Source organism: Strongylocentrotus purpuratus, unplaced genomic scaffold (genome assembly GCF_000002235.5).
Source record: "Strongylocentrotus purpuratus isolate Spur 01 unplaced genomic scaffold, Spur_5.0 spur5_scaffold_7, whole genome shotgun sequence".
In the NCBI taxonomy this organism is placed as follows: domain Eukaryota; kingdom Metazoa; phylum Echinodermata; class Echinoidea; order Camarodonta; family Strongylocentrotidae; genus Strongylocentrotus; species Strongylocentrotus purpuratus.
The window spans coordinates 16,480,599-16,494,491 of record NW_022145613.1 but is presented as its reverse complement, the minus strand read 5'-3'; the positions used below and the strand labels follow the sequence as shown (position 1 = coordinate 16,494,491).

General features: G+C 37.9%; 1 long non-coding RNA gene across 1 annotated transcript; it reads left to right on the top strand.

Moving 5' to 3' along the window:
- The first annotated feature begins 8,599 nt into the window (after nt 1-8,599).
- Nucleotides 8,600-12,127, top strand: LOC105437296. The gene is made up of 4 exons (XR_970565.2): nt 8,600-10,115; nt 11,079-11,195; nt 11,651-11,731; nt 11,961-12,127. It is a non-coding gene; the product is annotated as an uncharacterized LOC105437296 (long non-coding RNA).
- The last annotated feature ends 1,766 nt before the right edge of the window (nt 12,128-13,893 follow it).

Below are 13,893 nucleotides of genomic sequence, written 5' to 3'. Positions count from 1 at the left end.
GAGGCAAGGGCCTTTCGCCCCCCGATCCACGGTTGTTGGCGGCAGGCGCGTAGGCAGGGGGGGGGGGGGGGTCAGCCTTAATAGGTAAAAGTAGAAGAAATGTGAAAGAAGGAAAGCTTCATGTGATGCGGGGGGGGGGGCAATGCCCGCTCGGCCCCCCTGGATCCGCGCCTGCTCCTACTCTCCCTCATCCTCTTTTTCTAGCTGTGCTTCCCCTCTCTACTTTCTTTTGTCTGTTTTTTTAGCATTGATTTGATCTGAAATGGCGAGTGAACGTTTGATCACGTACAGGGGCGGATACAGCTTTTTTGCTAAGGGGGGGGGGGGGGTTGACTCATTCGACTTGAGGATAAAAAACGACCCTGCCAATTAGTTTGATAATTCTGTTATGGACAATATCAACTCTTCACTTGAAGAACTAGAATTTGACTTTGATATTGATGATCCTGCTTAACGCAACTTTTCTAAATATGTAACTGTTTCATCAGTTTCGTAATGTTGTGAAAGAACTTCATAATGATACTTTCTCCTTGCTTCATTTGAAAAGGCACTTCGATGATCTACTTTCGCTTAATAAGCCCTCGCCAAACTCATTATCCCTAATTGGTCTTACAGAAACCTGGTTAACTTCTCATTCCAACCACTAATACTCTATTGATATATAACTACGATTTTTATTCATAAAAATAGGTAAGAAAGACTAGGCGGTGGCATTGCTTTATAACATTGAATTATACTGTTCTTATCTCTCAGCATGCAATAATATTATTGAATCCCTTTTTATTGAGATCGTGATTCCCGGTAATTAGAATATAATCGTCGGCGTGATATATTGACCCCCAAGGCCCAAGTTCGAACGCGCCAGAAGTTTTATTGTATTTATCTGACTTATTACAAATGAACGCCAATAACGATTTTTTTTTTGATGGGAGACTTTGATGAATATAGACTGTTAAAGCACTTACATAGCAATGTTTCTCAAGAATTTCTCAAGCAATTTTTTTCTACTTCTTTCTTGCCACTTATTTCAAAGCCAACTCGTGATGCAAATACATCTGCTACTTTTATAGATAATATTTTTGTTAATGTTATTGCACATTTTGATTCTTACATTATTCTTTCGGACATATCTGACCATTACCCCATTGTGACTCACTACACGGTTTCACAGCCATTCAGTGGCGTAGACAGGTTCGTACACCTGGGGGGATGACTGGGCTGCCAACGCTAGTGAGGGAGCGAAGCGACCGAGCGGGGGGAGGGTGTGGGAGGGGGTGTCCCCCCTCCCACGGTAGGGAGCTTTTGCAATTTTGAACTTGAAATCGTGCAATCTGATGCATACTTAATGAGGTAAAATAACACACACAAGCGTGCACGCACACACACACAATTGGCATTATTTACTTCTATTTGATAATAATAATAATAATAATAATAATAATAATAATAATAATAATAATAATAATAATAATAATAATAATAATAATAATAATAATAATAATAATAATAATAATAATAATAATAATAAAAAATAATACTAATACAAATAATAATGCTAATACTAATATGTTCCTTTTATCTCGCATTTCAAGACAGGGTAAATTCACACTGCGCTTTACATGAAACAAACTTCTTTAAACATTTCAAACTTATGTCTTCATGCATCAATCAACATACTTTAAATGAATACAAAACAAAGTGCATCTTAAATAAAACAAAAATAAATAAATAGTTAACAATACAGAAAAGATGTAGCTGCTGCAAGCTTAACAACAAACTAATGTATACCAGTCAGTCCTGATATCAGTATTAGTGTAACAATAGTCATATAGTGGGAGCATGAAGTTGAACAATTCATGATTATACATAATTATATATGTTTGTTTGAATAATACTTGTTATAAAGATAGTAGTATGGTACTCTCTGTCACGAATTATTATGTATACTGTTGTATCACATTCATTTTCTATTCTGTTTTAGAATTGGCTTTCACCGTGTGAATGCGGCTAACAATAAACACAATTACAATAATGATGAGGATTATTATTATCATCATCATCATTTTTATTATTATTAATATTATAATTGTTATCATTATTATTATTACTATTATTATCATCATTATGACTTATTAAGTAAGCAAATATCATTCCCCAAAACCTGGGGGGGGGGGATGCATCCCCCTCATCCCCCCGTTGTCTACGCCCCTGCAGCCATTTAACAACAATGGTCCTAAGTTCCTAACCCAAGTAGACGTAAAATAACGGTAGAGAATTAAGCTCGCCTTGGCGCTAATCTCGAAACATTGTTTTTTCTCGCTTTGAGCTTACTCTTTGTAGGTGCTCCCTTTTTTTTCTCCAGAAAGCGCCCGTTTTGGTTGGTGCATCCCCATTAATATGAAAGACGCTCAGGAGCGCACGTCGCGCGCACGTGAGTGACTAGCCTCTTGTCGATGCCCTCGCGCTGTTGGAGTCTCTAAATTCTGACTCGCTTCGCTCGTCAGAGAAACCGAGGCGCTTGGGAGGAGGTAGTGTTTACCTTATGTGTTATAAACTAGGAGTAATAACCCACGGACAATTATCTTATATGCCGTTTATTTCACTACACGATATAATAATTGCCGTGTGATCCTGGCCTTTCAAAGTACGCCTACGTCAGCTTGTACTTGGCTGTTAATGAATCTGCATGGTTCATGTTTGGCTGATGTTGATATTTTTGGTGAGAAAATTCCTTTGTTTTCCCCCTTTTTGAATTAAATTTATTTCATCTAAGTTTAGCATTTTATCAACCTGATATATTTCATGATTTTATACCGATAACATTGATTTTTGAGACTATTTTCCCCCCTCGATATTGTGTTCAAATCACATTTAGCAGTGTTGGTCGTGGTCAAGTATATAATGAGGCTCTTTGCAGGGTTTAAAACAAGAATTCGCGATTAAAAAAGATTTTAAAAATTGCGTGCACCCGCAAGTTTAGGTGTGTGTATGTGTGTGACGGGGGGGGGGGGGGGGTGGACGACTGCATAATGATGTAAGGTCAAAGAACAACTGATGATTCAAATCAATTATTGATATTAAAGGTAATACAAAGTTTTGGGAAATTTTGAAATTTGGGTGGATAGTGATTCTTTACAATTTTGATATATTTGGATGCCCCTGTGGATGTATTATAAGCACTAGAAAATTTAGCCCCTAAAACACCTCTGCTTTCGAGAAGAAATGAATATTAAAATTTACCGGTGCTCCCGGTAAATTTTGATAAATTTCAATTAGCGCTTACGGCCGTTGTAGCTGCGACCATGATAATCTCATAATATGTAGTTATGATATATAATTTCCGAACGGAAATAGCTAATGGGTCAATTAAGTCAAGAAACATTGTTTCGTATAGCTTAATTAATATCTTGACCTTGAGAGGGAGCTAAACAACATAAAGACTTTACTTTTTACAAATTTCATAACTTTAGAATCGATTTCATCCGCGATAACGATCACTGAATATTGTAGGATCGCATATGCTTCCTAAATGTTTATTTAAACCAAATTCATGACTCCATACCAGACTTTGTATTACCTTTAAACAGAGCAACTACCTGATATGCGCATTGCTTCAATTCACGACTGAACATTTTTGCACAAACTAATTTTCCCGAGTTTTTAGCCAGTGGTCACTCAAGCGTAGAATATCGACAATATTTATTGATTCCATCTGATTGCATAGATCCTCACCTTTAATTTCATAAGAAAAAAATCATGTGGATATCGTGAAATCAAAACTTTTGGGGTATATATTCAAAGTATGTATACGCACTTTACATTGCAATGTGTCTTCTTTCTCTTGAGTATGTTCAAGAGATACCATTTTATATTCAATCGACACACATTCTTATGTATGCAATGTATCATGTATATCAATGCTCACTACCCCCCTCCCCACTGAGCGAATTTTCAAATTTTCGGGAGCAATTAAAAAAAAAAAAATAGTGCTTCTTCCCCCCCCCCCCCCCCCCCCTCCCCCGCTTATTCACCGGCTGGCTGTTTCGCCGCTAAATATTCTCTCACGAATTGGGCACCATCTTTGGCACCCTCCCTTGCCGCCGGCTGGATCCGCCCCTGGCATGCGTAGCATGGAAACCACATAAGTACTCTTTTGAAAGTGATATTGACCCGGCAAGAGATAGCCAAATGTTATTGAAATTTGTGTTTGTTTAACATTTCCTGGGACAGGGAGAGGTTACCGGTGGTTACCAGGTTGTCTCAATGTTCATGAAAATAGTTTAGTTTATTCGCCTACAAAAGAACTTAACAAAACAAAACGCCCGAGAAAAAACAAGGGAACTCAAAACAGCAGATGTTTCCACTTCTAGATTCACACGCCCATTGATTTTAATCATGTCCCAATGCACCAGGTTTAAAATAAACACACATTTACAACGACAAATTTCATGGATGTATACCGACTGATAATGCCAACATAATATGCCAATGGTCAACAACACTGGTATGAGGTGGCGGAATCGCAATGGATAATCAATATAGCACTCACTCTTTTGAGGAAAAGAAGTTTGGGAATTTGAAGGAAGGAGAAAACTGGAAAGAAATCGGAAAGGAAATTGAAATAAATCTTTCTAGGCTCCCCCCTCATCCTACACCCCTCACCCCTGTGTGAGTCCTCGGGGTTGGAAGAATTCACAAACACATATTCTCCTGAATTGTTCCCACGACCTCCTCCTACCCCTTCGGATCCGCCCTTGATTATACATATTCAAATCTACAATTTTATTGATTATAATCCAAACGAGAAGGATAATTTTCATTTTTTTAATTTAAAAAAGGGTAGCAAAAATAAAGATTACAGTGTAACAAAGATAATTGGTTCTAGGACATTTACCCCCTGGGCAATCAACCTGGAAAACTACCCCCTGGAAACTACCCCCAAGGACAATTACCCCGGAAAATTATCCCCCGGAAAATCCCCCCCCCCGGAAAAATTACCCTCCGAGGACAATTACTCCTGGAAAATCTGCTTTTATTAAAACCAACTTATTCTCAGGGTTGGACTTCCCCTTTAGCGAACGGGGCGTGGGCTATAAAAGTATAACAACTTTAAATATATTTTTGCACTTATAATTGAATTAAAAATATGTTTATGGCTACAATTTTGATGGATGATTTCTTCCCTTTCTTTGTTGTTATTAGATTTACTAGAATGGAGACTATTCATCGGATCATTGTCGTTTGCATAGCACTGTTTTGTGGGGTAGTTACCGGAGTGTTGATTGGGCGGTTCTCGGGTCCCGAACGAGTGCCGGATGTTTACGAGAATGCCCGACGTGAAGCCGATTCTCGGATATCGAGCAAGTTGATTAATGAAATGAAGGCGGAAAATGTTCGAGAGTTTTTGTGGTAAGAAGAAAATAGTATGAGGAGTCAATATGTAGATTATGAGATTAATTGTAAAGTACTAGTAGTAACAGGAGTATTAGTAGTAGTAGTGGTAGCAGAAGTAGTAGAAGCAGTAGTAGTAGTAGTAGTAGTATAGTAGTTGAACTCATTCTCTTTCATTCTCTCTTTCTCCCTTCTCTCTCTCTATCCTCGCTTATCCTTTGCTCCATCCCTCTCTTTCCCCCTCTATCTTTTCCTCCCTCCACCCCTTTCCCTTTCTTTCGCTTTCCTCCCTCATTACTCTTCCCCTCTCAATCTTTTCTTTCTCTCTCTCCTCACTACATTCCCCTCCCCCATTTTGCACGTACTCTTTTCACAATCTCTTTCTTTATTTCTGTCCGTCTATCTCTTTCCTTCTTTCTTTCCCTCATTCTCTCTTTCTTTCTCTCTCCCTCTTTATTACTTTCGTTCTTTCTTTCTTTTCAGGGAACTTACTCAGAACCCCCATGTAGCAGGAACAGAACAGAACAAAGAGCTTGCCGACCAGATTCACAGGAACTGGACCGAGTATGGTTTCCAGTCCACCATGTATCCCTACAAAGTCCTTCTCTCATTCCCTTCAAAAGTGGAAGGAGAAGAAAACAAGGTAGAGCTTCTGTTTAAAAATAAACGGGAGGTGCGATGGCTCAGTGGTCTCGTAACCGGGAGGTCCCAGGTCCGAAACCAAGTCAATGCGCTCGTGCTCTTTGCTAAGGCATTAATCCTGATTACCAAGTCCCAAAGCCGTTGGTTCCCTGGATGTTTATTTACAAGCATATACATGCTTTCTTAGCAGTCAGGTAAAACAACCATTGATCATCGTCACATGGCATCGATATGTGGATGTGTGAACAGTGCTGGATCGAATCCCTTCTACAGCACTAACATCCTTACGCAAGGCATAAATCTTTGTCATTCTCAACCTGGGAAGAAATTCTTTGATCAACTTTTAAAAGAACCCTTCCCTAATGCCTTATTACGGTGGCTCAGTCAAAAAGTCGGGATAATAGTACTATTTTACGATATTTTGTATTACGGGCATTGTATTTGTATAGCAGCTGCGCTATATAGATATACTCTACTGCTCGTAAAACTATTTTATTGTTATTATATGACTCTTTTAAATTTCTGACTTGAGTTGACCTGATAAAAAAGCCACCGGAAACTTGTGTTATCATTATAAACATCAGCACAGCTCGCGTTTGAAAAGATATGAAGACGAATCCGCAATAGTTGACGGAATTGGCTAACTTCTGAGCAACAAAATTTTTTGGACCGACACCACCCAATCAAAAAAGAAAGAAAGAAAGGTGTAGCTAGGAGCGGGACTACAGAGTTATATTTTAGAGCACCTCTTTTAAATGTCTCTAATAAGCAAATAAAAAAGCATTCCCATATATTTGTTAGCATTGTATGTGTACGAATTCGCATACAAGCAGAAAATAATAGTAATGAGAAGGAAAAAAAAGGATATTAACCGCCCTGCCCCCACCACGCCTATAGCCCCCCCCCCCCCCCGTTGGCCATGTTGGTTGCATCCGTACATTGACTTCATTACCTTACCTTACACAACGGAACGTGGGGGCATTTTGGCAGGTTCAAAGACAGGCCACCTTTACACATAGGAAACCATTATGAAATCCTCTTTTCCTGATCTTACCTAATAACGTTTTTATAAGTTGATAACAAATTAACCAACGTTTTCCTCCTTAAAAAGAAGGGACAATAGAAGACATGAGGGAAGAGAAGAGAAAGAATAACTGCTTTATCATAACATTGTTCTATTTAACCCAAACAAAATGTGTCTTTAAGATACTCTTGAAATTGTCTACTGTATCAACCTGCTACACATGATTATAGGTAATTTATTTCTATTATTATTAATTCCTTTGTCAATGCCCGAAAATGCTTACGCAGTCATTATTGTTAAAACAGCTGAATGTTCTCATTAAGATGCACATAATCAGAAGGCGGTGACTATCATTGGATCAAAGAAAGAATCACATTGAATGTCCATTCGTAATAGGTCCATGATTAAACTTAGGTGGAGATATTGAATCCTGATGGTACGGTTAACTTCACGTCTCAACTGAAAGAAAAGCCACTGGATGATCTGTCCAAGGAAAAAGAAGACTTGATACTTCCACCATTTAACGCCTACTCAGCACAGGGAGTAATCACAGTGAGTAAAGATAATTTTTCGAGGGGGGGGGGATTTTTTATTTGAATTTTGTAAAACATTTTTTTAGTATTTAAGTGTTAGCTTTCCATTTATCAGCTCCTTCAAATATTATTAGGAAGAAGGAGGGGGTGGGGGAGGGGGGGGGGGGTGGAAGGCAGCGGCAAAATGGCTACGTCACCATGAAAATGGCTTTTTGAGGACTACAAATAATACAAATCCGGATAGCAACTCGTCTAAAATTATTTATATATTTAATTGTTTATTTATCTATTCATCTTTTCATATCTGTATCTATTTGTTTACGTATTTATTTATTTATTAATTTACTTATTTCCAACAGAGTTGCCAAATTTGTTAAAAATACCCCCCCCCCCCCAAAAAAAAAAAAAAAAAAAAAAAAAAAAAAAACACTATATTTATGGTGTACATTGAGATATAGGCAGTAAGTGCGGAGCAATAGTGCCGAGGACTGGTATTCTGAATACCTAATCAAGTCTTCTGTCATTTTAAACTGTCCTTCTTTGCCTATAGAATGACCTGGTCTACGTAAACTACGCAAGGTTGGAAGACTTTCAGTTTCTCGAGGAAAACGGCATAAACCTCACCGGGAAAATAGCTATCGCACGATATGGCGCTATATTCCGCGGGGATAAGGTGAGAATAATCATAATGTGTAGTATAAATACTATTTATTTGTTATACATTTTATCCATAAAGCAACTCAAGAATACATTTCGAGCCCACCGCAAATGCACTCGCGCTGCACTTACACTGCACCATCCTGAAATCTTTTCTTCAAATTTCTTAGTTCTATGTCGCCTTTACTACCTAAACGAAGTATTTCCTTTATGTGTTTTAAAGTAAACTGTTAATGTCTGAAAATGTGTGTTTATATATTTTCTGTAATATTTATATAATATCAGATGGCTTGAGTGTGATACCAAAACATATTGCTCGAGCTATGACACTATTTGACATATTTGTGTTAATGATGTTTGAAGCGAGTGATGCTAAACTATACACTTACCAGCCGATCTTTGCCCAGTTCATTAGAGACATGAATGATCTTTCAACAGATGGAATTGATGTGGCTACTGATTATTTTCAAGGCAATATTAAAGTAGCAATTGGTCAAGTTGTGGGCGACAACCTTGGTATTCATTCATTGTTTGGTTTTAGCGAAGGATTTACTGCTAATTTTCCGTGCCGAACATGTAAGATCCATCGCAGAAATATACCAGTGGAACTAACAGAAAACCGAGAATTGCTGCGCACTGTTGAGAACTATGAACATGATCTGGAGATCAACAACCTACAGCAAACTGGTGTAAAATCGCCTTGTCCATTAAATGGAATAAACGGCTTTCATATCATGGATAATAGGGCACCCGACATTATGCATGACATACTCGAAGGGATCTGCCCTCTCGAGGTGAAATTAGTTCTACATCAGCTGATTGTTAAGCGTTATTTTTCTATTGATACATTGAATGCCAGGATCACAAGCTTTAACTATGGGTTACCCGATGCAAAGAACAGGCCCTGCAATATTTGTTGGAGTACTCTTCAAAGTCGTGACGGGGTGATCAAACAGAAGGCAGGTGCAATGTGGTGCCTTGTAAGACACATGCCATTGATGCTTGGCGATTTGGTGCCAGAGAATGATGAGCATTGGGAGTTGATCCTTGCTTTGTTAACATGTATGGATATTATTTTTGCTCCAACAGTCAGCAAAGGTGATACAATATTTTTGACGCAGCTCGTAAGAGATCATCACTCGCTCTTTCTCGAGTTATTTCCTGATCAGAACTTGAAGCCTAAACATCATTACTTGACGCACTATGCTTCTGCCATACAGTTTGTTGGTCCACTAATTCACCTATGGGTGATGCGATTTGAAGGTTTCCACAACTTTTCAAAGCGACTAGGTCACATTGTTTGTAATTTTCAAAACATTTCCAAGACACTTGCATTCAGGAACGCTATGCACTTGTGCTATAATATAATGGCAAACAAAACACTGTGTGAAAAGGCTTGTGAAATTGGACCTGGAGAGTCGGTAATACTAGCATCACTAAATGGAGCGGAACAATTAGCCCAAAGCACCGGCATTCCATTGTACAACGATGTATTCTTAGCCAAATGGGTCAATGTCCATGGAGCTGAGTATAGACAGCATGTGATGGTGGCTGTGAAGAAGAGTGATGATGGTGATCTCATCTTCGGAAAAATCATGCATATTGTTGCAATTGACCATGTCCAGCGCAATCATGCATCCGTAAGACTGATATGTGAACTTTGGAACACCATTGGCTATGAAAGACATTACCACGCATATATTGTGAAACCATTGAGACCAGTATGTCTTGCTATATGTACTGTGGATGACTTACTCGACTTTCATCCTCTGCATGTGAACAAAAGCTTCAAGAAAGATGATGGCAGATACTATATCAATGTCAGGCATATCATAGGATAGATTGTCAATTGGATTAGTCATGATGAGGTTAGTAAACTCAAAAGTCTTGAGGCTTAAAGTTCTGGAGCTGAAATGTTTAGAACTATTTGGACTTGGATACAAAAATATAATTTTGTAGTATTTCTAGCTAATATGTCCTTATAAAAGTATTAAAGGTTTCAAATCTATGGAAATTTCATTTTAGCCAAATTTCAGTTGTTTTACACTGTATTCTTAAACACTTGAGACTGTTCCTGCATTCCTATAATTGGTTTCTAGCCGTGTAACATGTGACAATAAAACACAGCTACTGCGTGCACGTCGGGCGCTACTATGTGTACGCGCAGCTTGATTAATCAATTCTCATACCATGGTTGATGCTTTTAAAAGTGTAGATTTTATTGAATAAGCCCCCCCCCCCCCCCCCCCCCAAGAAAAAATAAAAGTCCTATGCCTTTTTTATAATTTTCTTTCCTTTTTATTTGGTTAAAAAAATCATTGTGCTAGATGTGAGATTTTTAATTTTTAATCTTTAATTGCACTTTTGGCCCACCTTTTTTGCAAAATGTTGAATATTTTTCTGACAACTAAAACAAAAAGCTCAAAATAAGCTAAGCGTGTAGAGCTATGCAGTAAATCCGGTTTTACCTAGCTATGCGCGCGGGGTTCTGAGACGAACCTTCTTTTTTTTGTTGCCTAAAACTCAGTTTATTTACATTTAATGTCGTTTAAAAATTAAAATAAAGGTATTGTTCTTATATAGCTTCAGTCGTGTATATATTGTTTCATATATGATGTGCGATTCCATTATTTTTAGCGTAGAACCAATCGCCTGTGTAATATGAGACGATAGATGCACGGCTGAGGCTAAAGCAATACCTTTATTCTCTAGGTCCAAAATAAAGTGTGCCATCATCTGCGCACAGTTGTGGTGGACGGCCACATACCAGAAAGACCAAAAACAGTCACATTCTTATTTATGTTTTTTCATCAATATGGTTTATATTATAGAAGTCAAGGACTGAACCAGTCAATGAGCATGAACCTAACACTGCTGTACATCCAGCTGCGGATACCAATGCTGATTCTGTTGATGTTTTACCAAAGAAGAAGACAGATGCCTTGTCTGTAAGTTTTTGTTCACTTAGAAAGATGCGCATATCAAAAGTTCTTGTTTTATTTCCCCATAATTAACTATTCACTGTACTAAAAGTACAGACAGAACAAAACCTACAATGTATGACAAAAGTAAAGGTGTGCAAATGTTTCACCACTCCCCATTCCAGAAACAGACAGAATAATTATTTTGAAAAACAAAAATACAATTCCGTTTCATGTGTTGAAATATGTCTCAATTAATTTGCCAAACATTTAGCGAAATGATATCTATGTAGAGCAACAAATTAGCTTGTAAGTGTAAATGTAAATAACATTTCAAAATTTATGCTCTGCTTCCAGTTACTTGTATTAGGTGTTACGCTCAAAATTATTCTCATTGCATAATGCTGTCTTTTTCTGGAAAGGGAGTAGCATGAGGTACGTCAGACAAGACCCTGACTGATTTGTCTTGTTATTCTGTATAGAAATCAAGAACTGAACATTCAACAGGAACTGCCGCTACAGCTTTAGACGGCAATGGTGGAAAGAAGAAAGGTTCCATCTTTGTAAGTATAAACAATTTAAAAGGAACTAAAGTTTGCTTACATGTACCTGCCATAACATCTCAAGGTCAAGTTTTCAGCAAAATTGAAGTTTGTGAAGCTTAATCGGATGTGACAATCAAAAACAGCGTAAAAATACTGATCCATAGAGTGATTTCAAATCTGTCATGCATGTATAATGCACTTCTTGATGTTCATTTATTAAAAAAAAAATGTCTTCATTTGTTTGCAGGCCATACGGGATATCATACAGAAGGTAAACGGAGGTGACCAGATGATCAAAGAAATGGAGGAAGGCCTCATTTCACCCCGTACTAGAAGAATGGTGGTGCAGACCCTAGTTTCAGCTATGGTTGAGAAATTTGGAATGTAGTAAGTTTATTTCAAATGGCGGTTGCTGTTGTTGTTGTTGTTGTTGTTGTTGTTGTTGTTGTTGTGGATCAGCTATTCATTTCCAGCATAGACCTATGAGACACTTAGAACAGTCCAATTGGCTAAGAAAGCACTAGAATTTCTGGAAACTAACTTCAATTTTGATTGGTTGGAGTCAGTAATAGGACTTTACTTCGCTGTGACAAATATTGCAATATTTGTCACAGCGAGAGGAATATTTATATAGTATATCACACGAAAACAAAGCCATACAATATTATTTTTATTATTTATATCAGGCTGACTAGCGAAATAACAAAATGTGACTAACCTATTGTACAGTGACCGGGTACCAGCGAAAGTGTTGTTGATATGCGATAATCAAGCAATATAGTATTGTATAGACAGTTGAAGTTCCCGGATGACAGAGCAATACGAATACAATATTGGTCAGTCATCCGGTACTGCGCTAAAGATAAATACACGGATATATTGTACCACTTTGAAGCCTTATGTAGATAATAATAAATTATCTTGTATTACGTTTGTGAACTCCAGAATAATATTCAATCATACAAAACAATCAAACAGTCAATATTATATATAATATGACGAGATGAATAGCAAATATGAAGATGATGGTAATGATAACGATGATGACGATAACAAAACAATGATGATTGTGACGACGATGATGATGATGATGATTAAACGAAATAAATGTCTTCTATTCATCGTGATTTCTGTTTTACTCAGAATGCAGTATATCTTATGCTCTGACCCAAAGTACACATCTGATAATTCCTAGCAAAACCTAAATATTAATGAAGTAATCTAATTTCTTTATGATGAAATCTGTTTTGATTAAGGCTACATTTGCGGCCCAGTCCGGCGTGGCGGGTCTCATCCTCTACTCCGATCCCAAGGATTACGCAATACCAGGGGGGCAAACTTACCCCGATGGGTACTTTCTACCAGGCACTGGAGCACAGAGGGGTACATGTATGGCTGGTAGTGGGGACCCAGAGACACCGGGTTACCCCTCTGTTGGTAATTGTGTTTTAATTTCTATTGAATGAACATCATCTAATCAGGTCTGCATCTAATGTTCTATATTATTAGTATCCCTTCCCACAATTATTCATTTATTATTATTCAATGTTTTTGTTTATGTTTAATGCAGAGGTTTTATTCACAATGTTTGAAGTTATCCCGTTGTCCCGTAGTCGGTTTGGTGGTATATGTGAGGTATTACCGATGAAGGCTTATATCTATATAGCCTACTCATTCAATTTTCCTCTGCACTTTCCGTGTAATTGTATGTACCGTGGTATCTACAGGGTGAGTCAGAAAAGTGAGATCTGGCAGTCTTCTAAAGATTGTCTGACGTTCAGTCATGCATGCAGAGATTCAAATGAAAATGGTACCTAAATGTACTGGGAGAATAACTCTATCAAGACATATCATGAAATCCATGATTCAATATTCATACTTCAAACAATACAACTTTTAAAAAGTGGGACATTTTTTCTGACTCACTCTGTATATTTCGGTGAATGCCGTTGACTTCAAACGAGAGGTCCCGGATTCGAAACTTGCTTCAGTGTTCACATCTTGGGACGAGGTGCTTTGCCCACATTTTGTCCCTCTCTGGTACCTGGCAATGCTGGGGGTAATTATAGGAATTTCAGGGTCCGTAGGAAAAGCAGCATAAATTCCTACTATAGCTCCCCTGGGTATTAAAAAGACCAAGTTATGATTATTAACGTATCCGGACACCTACCTCCGGGACA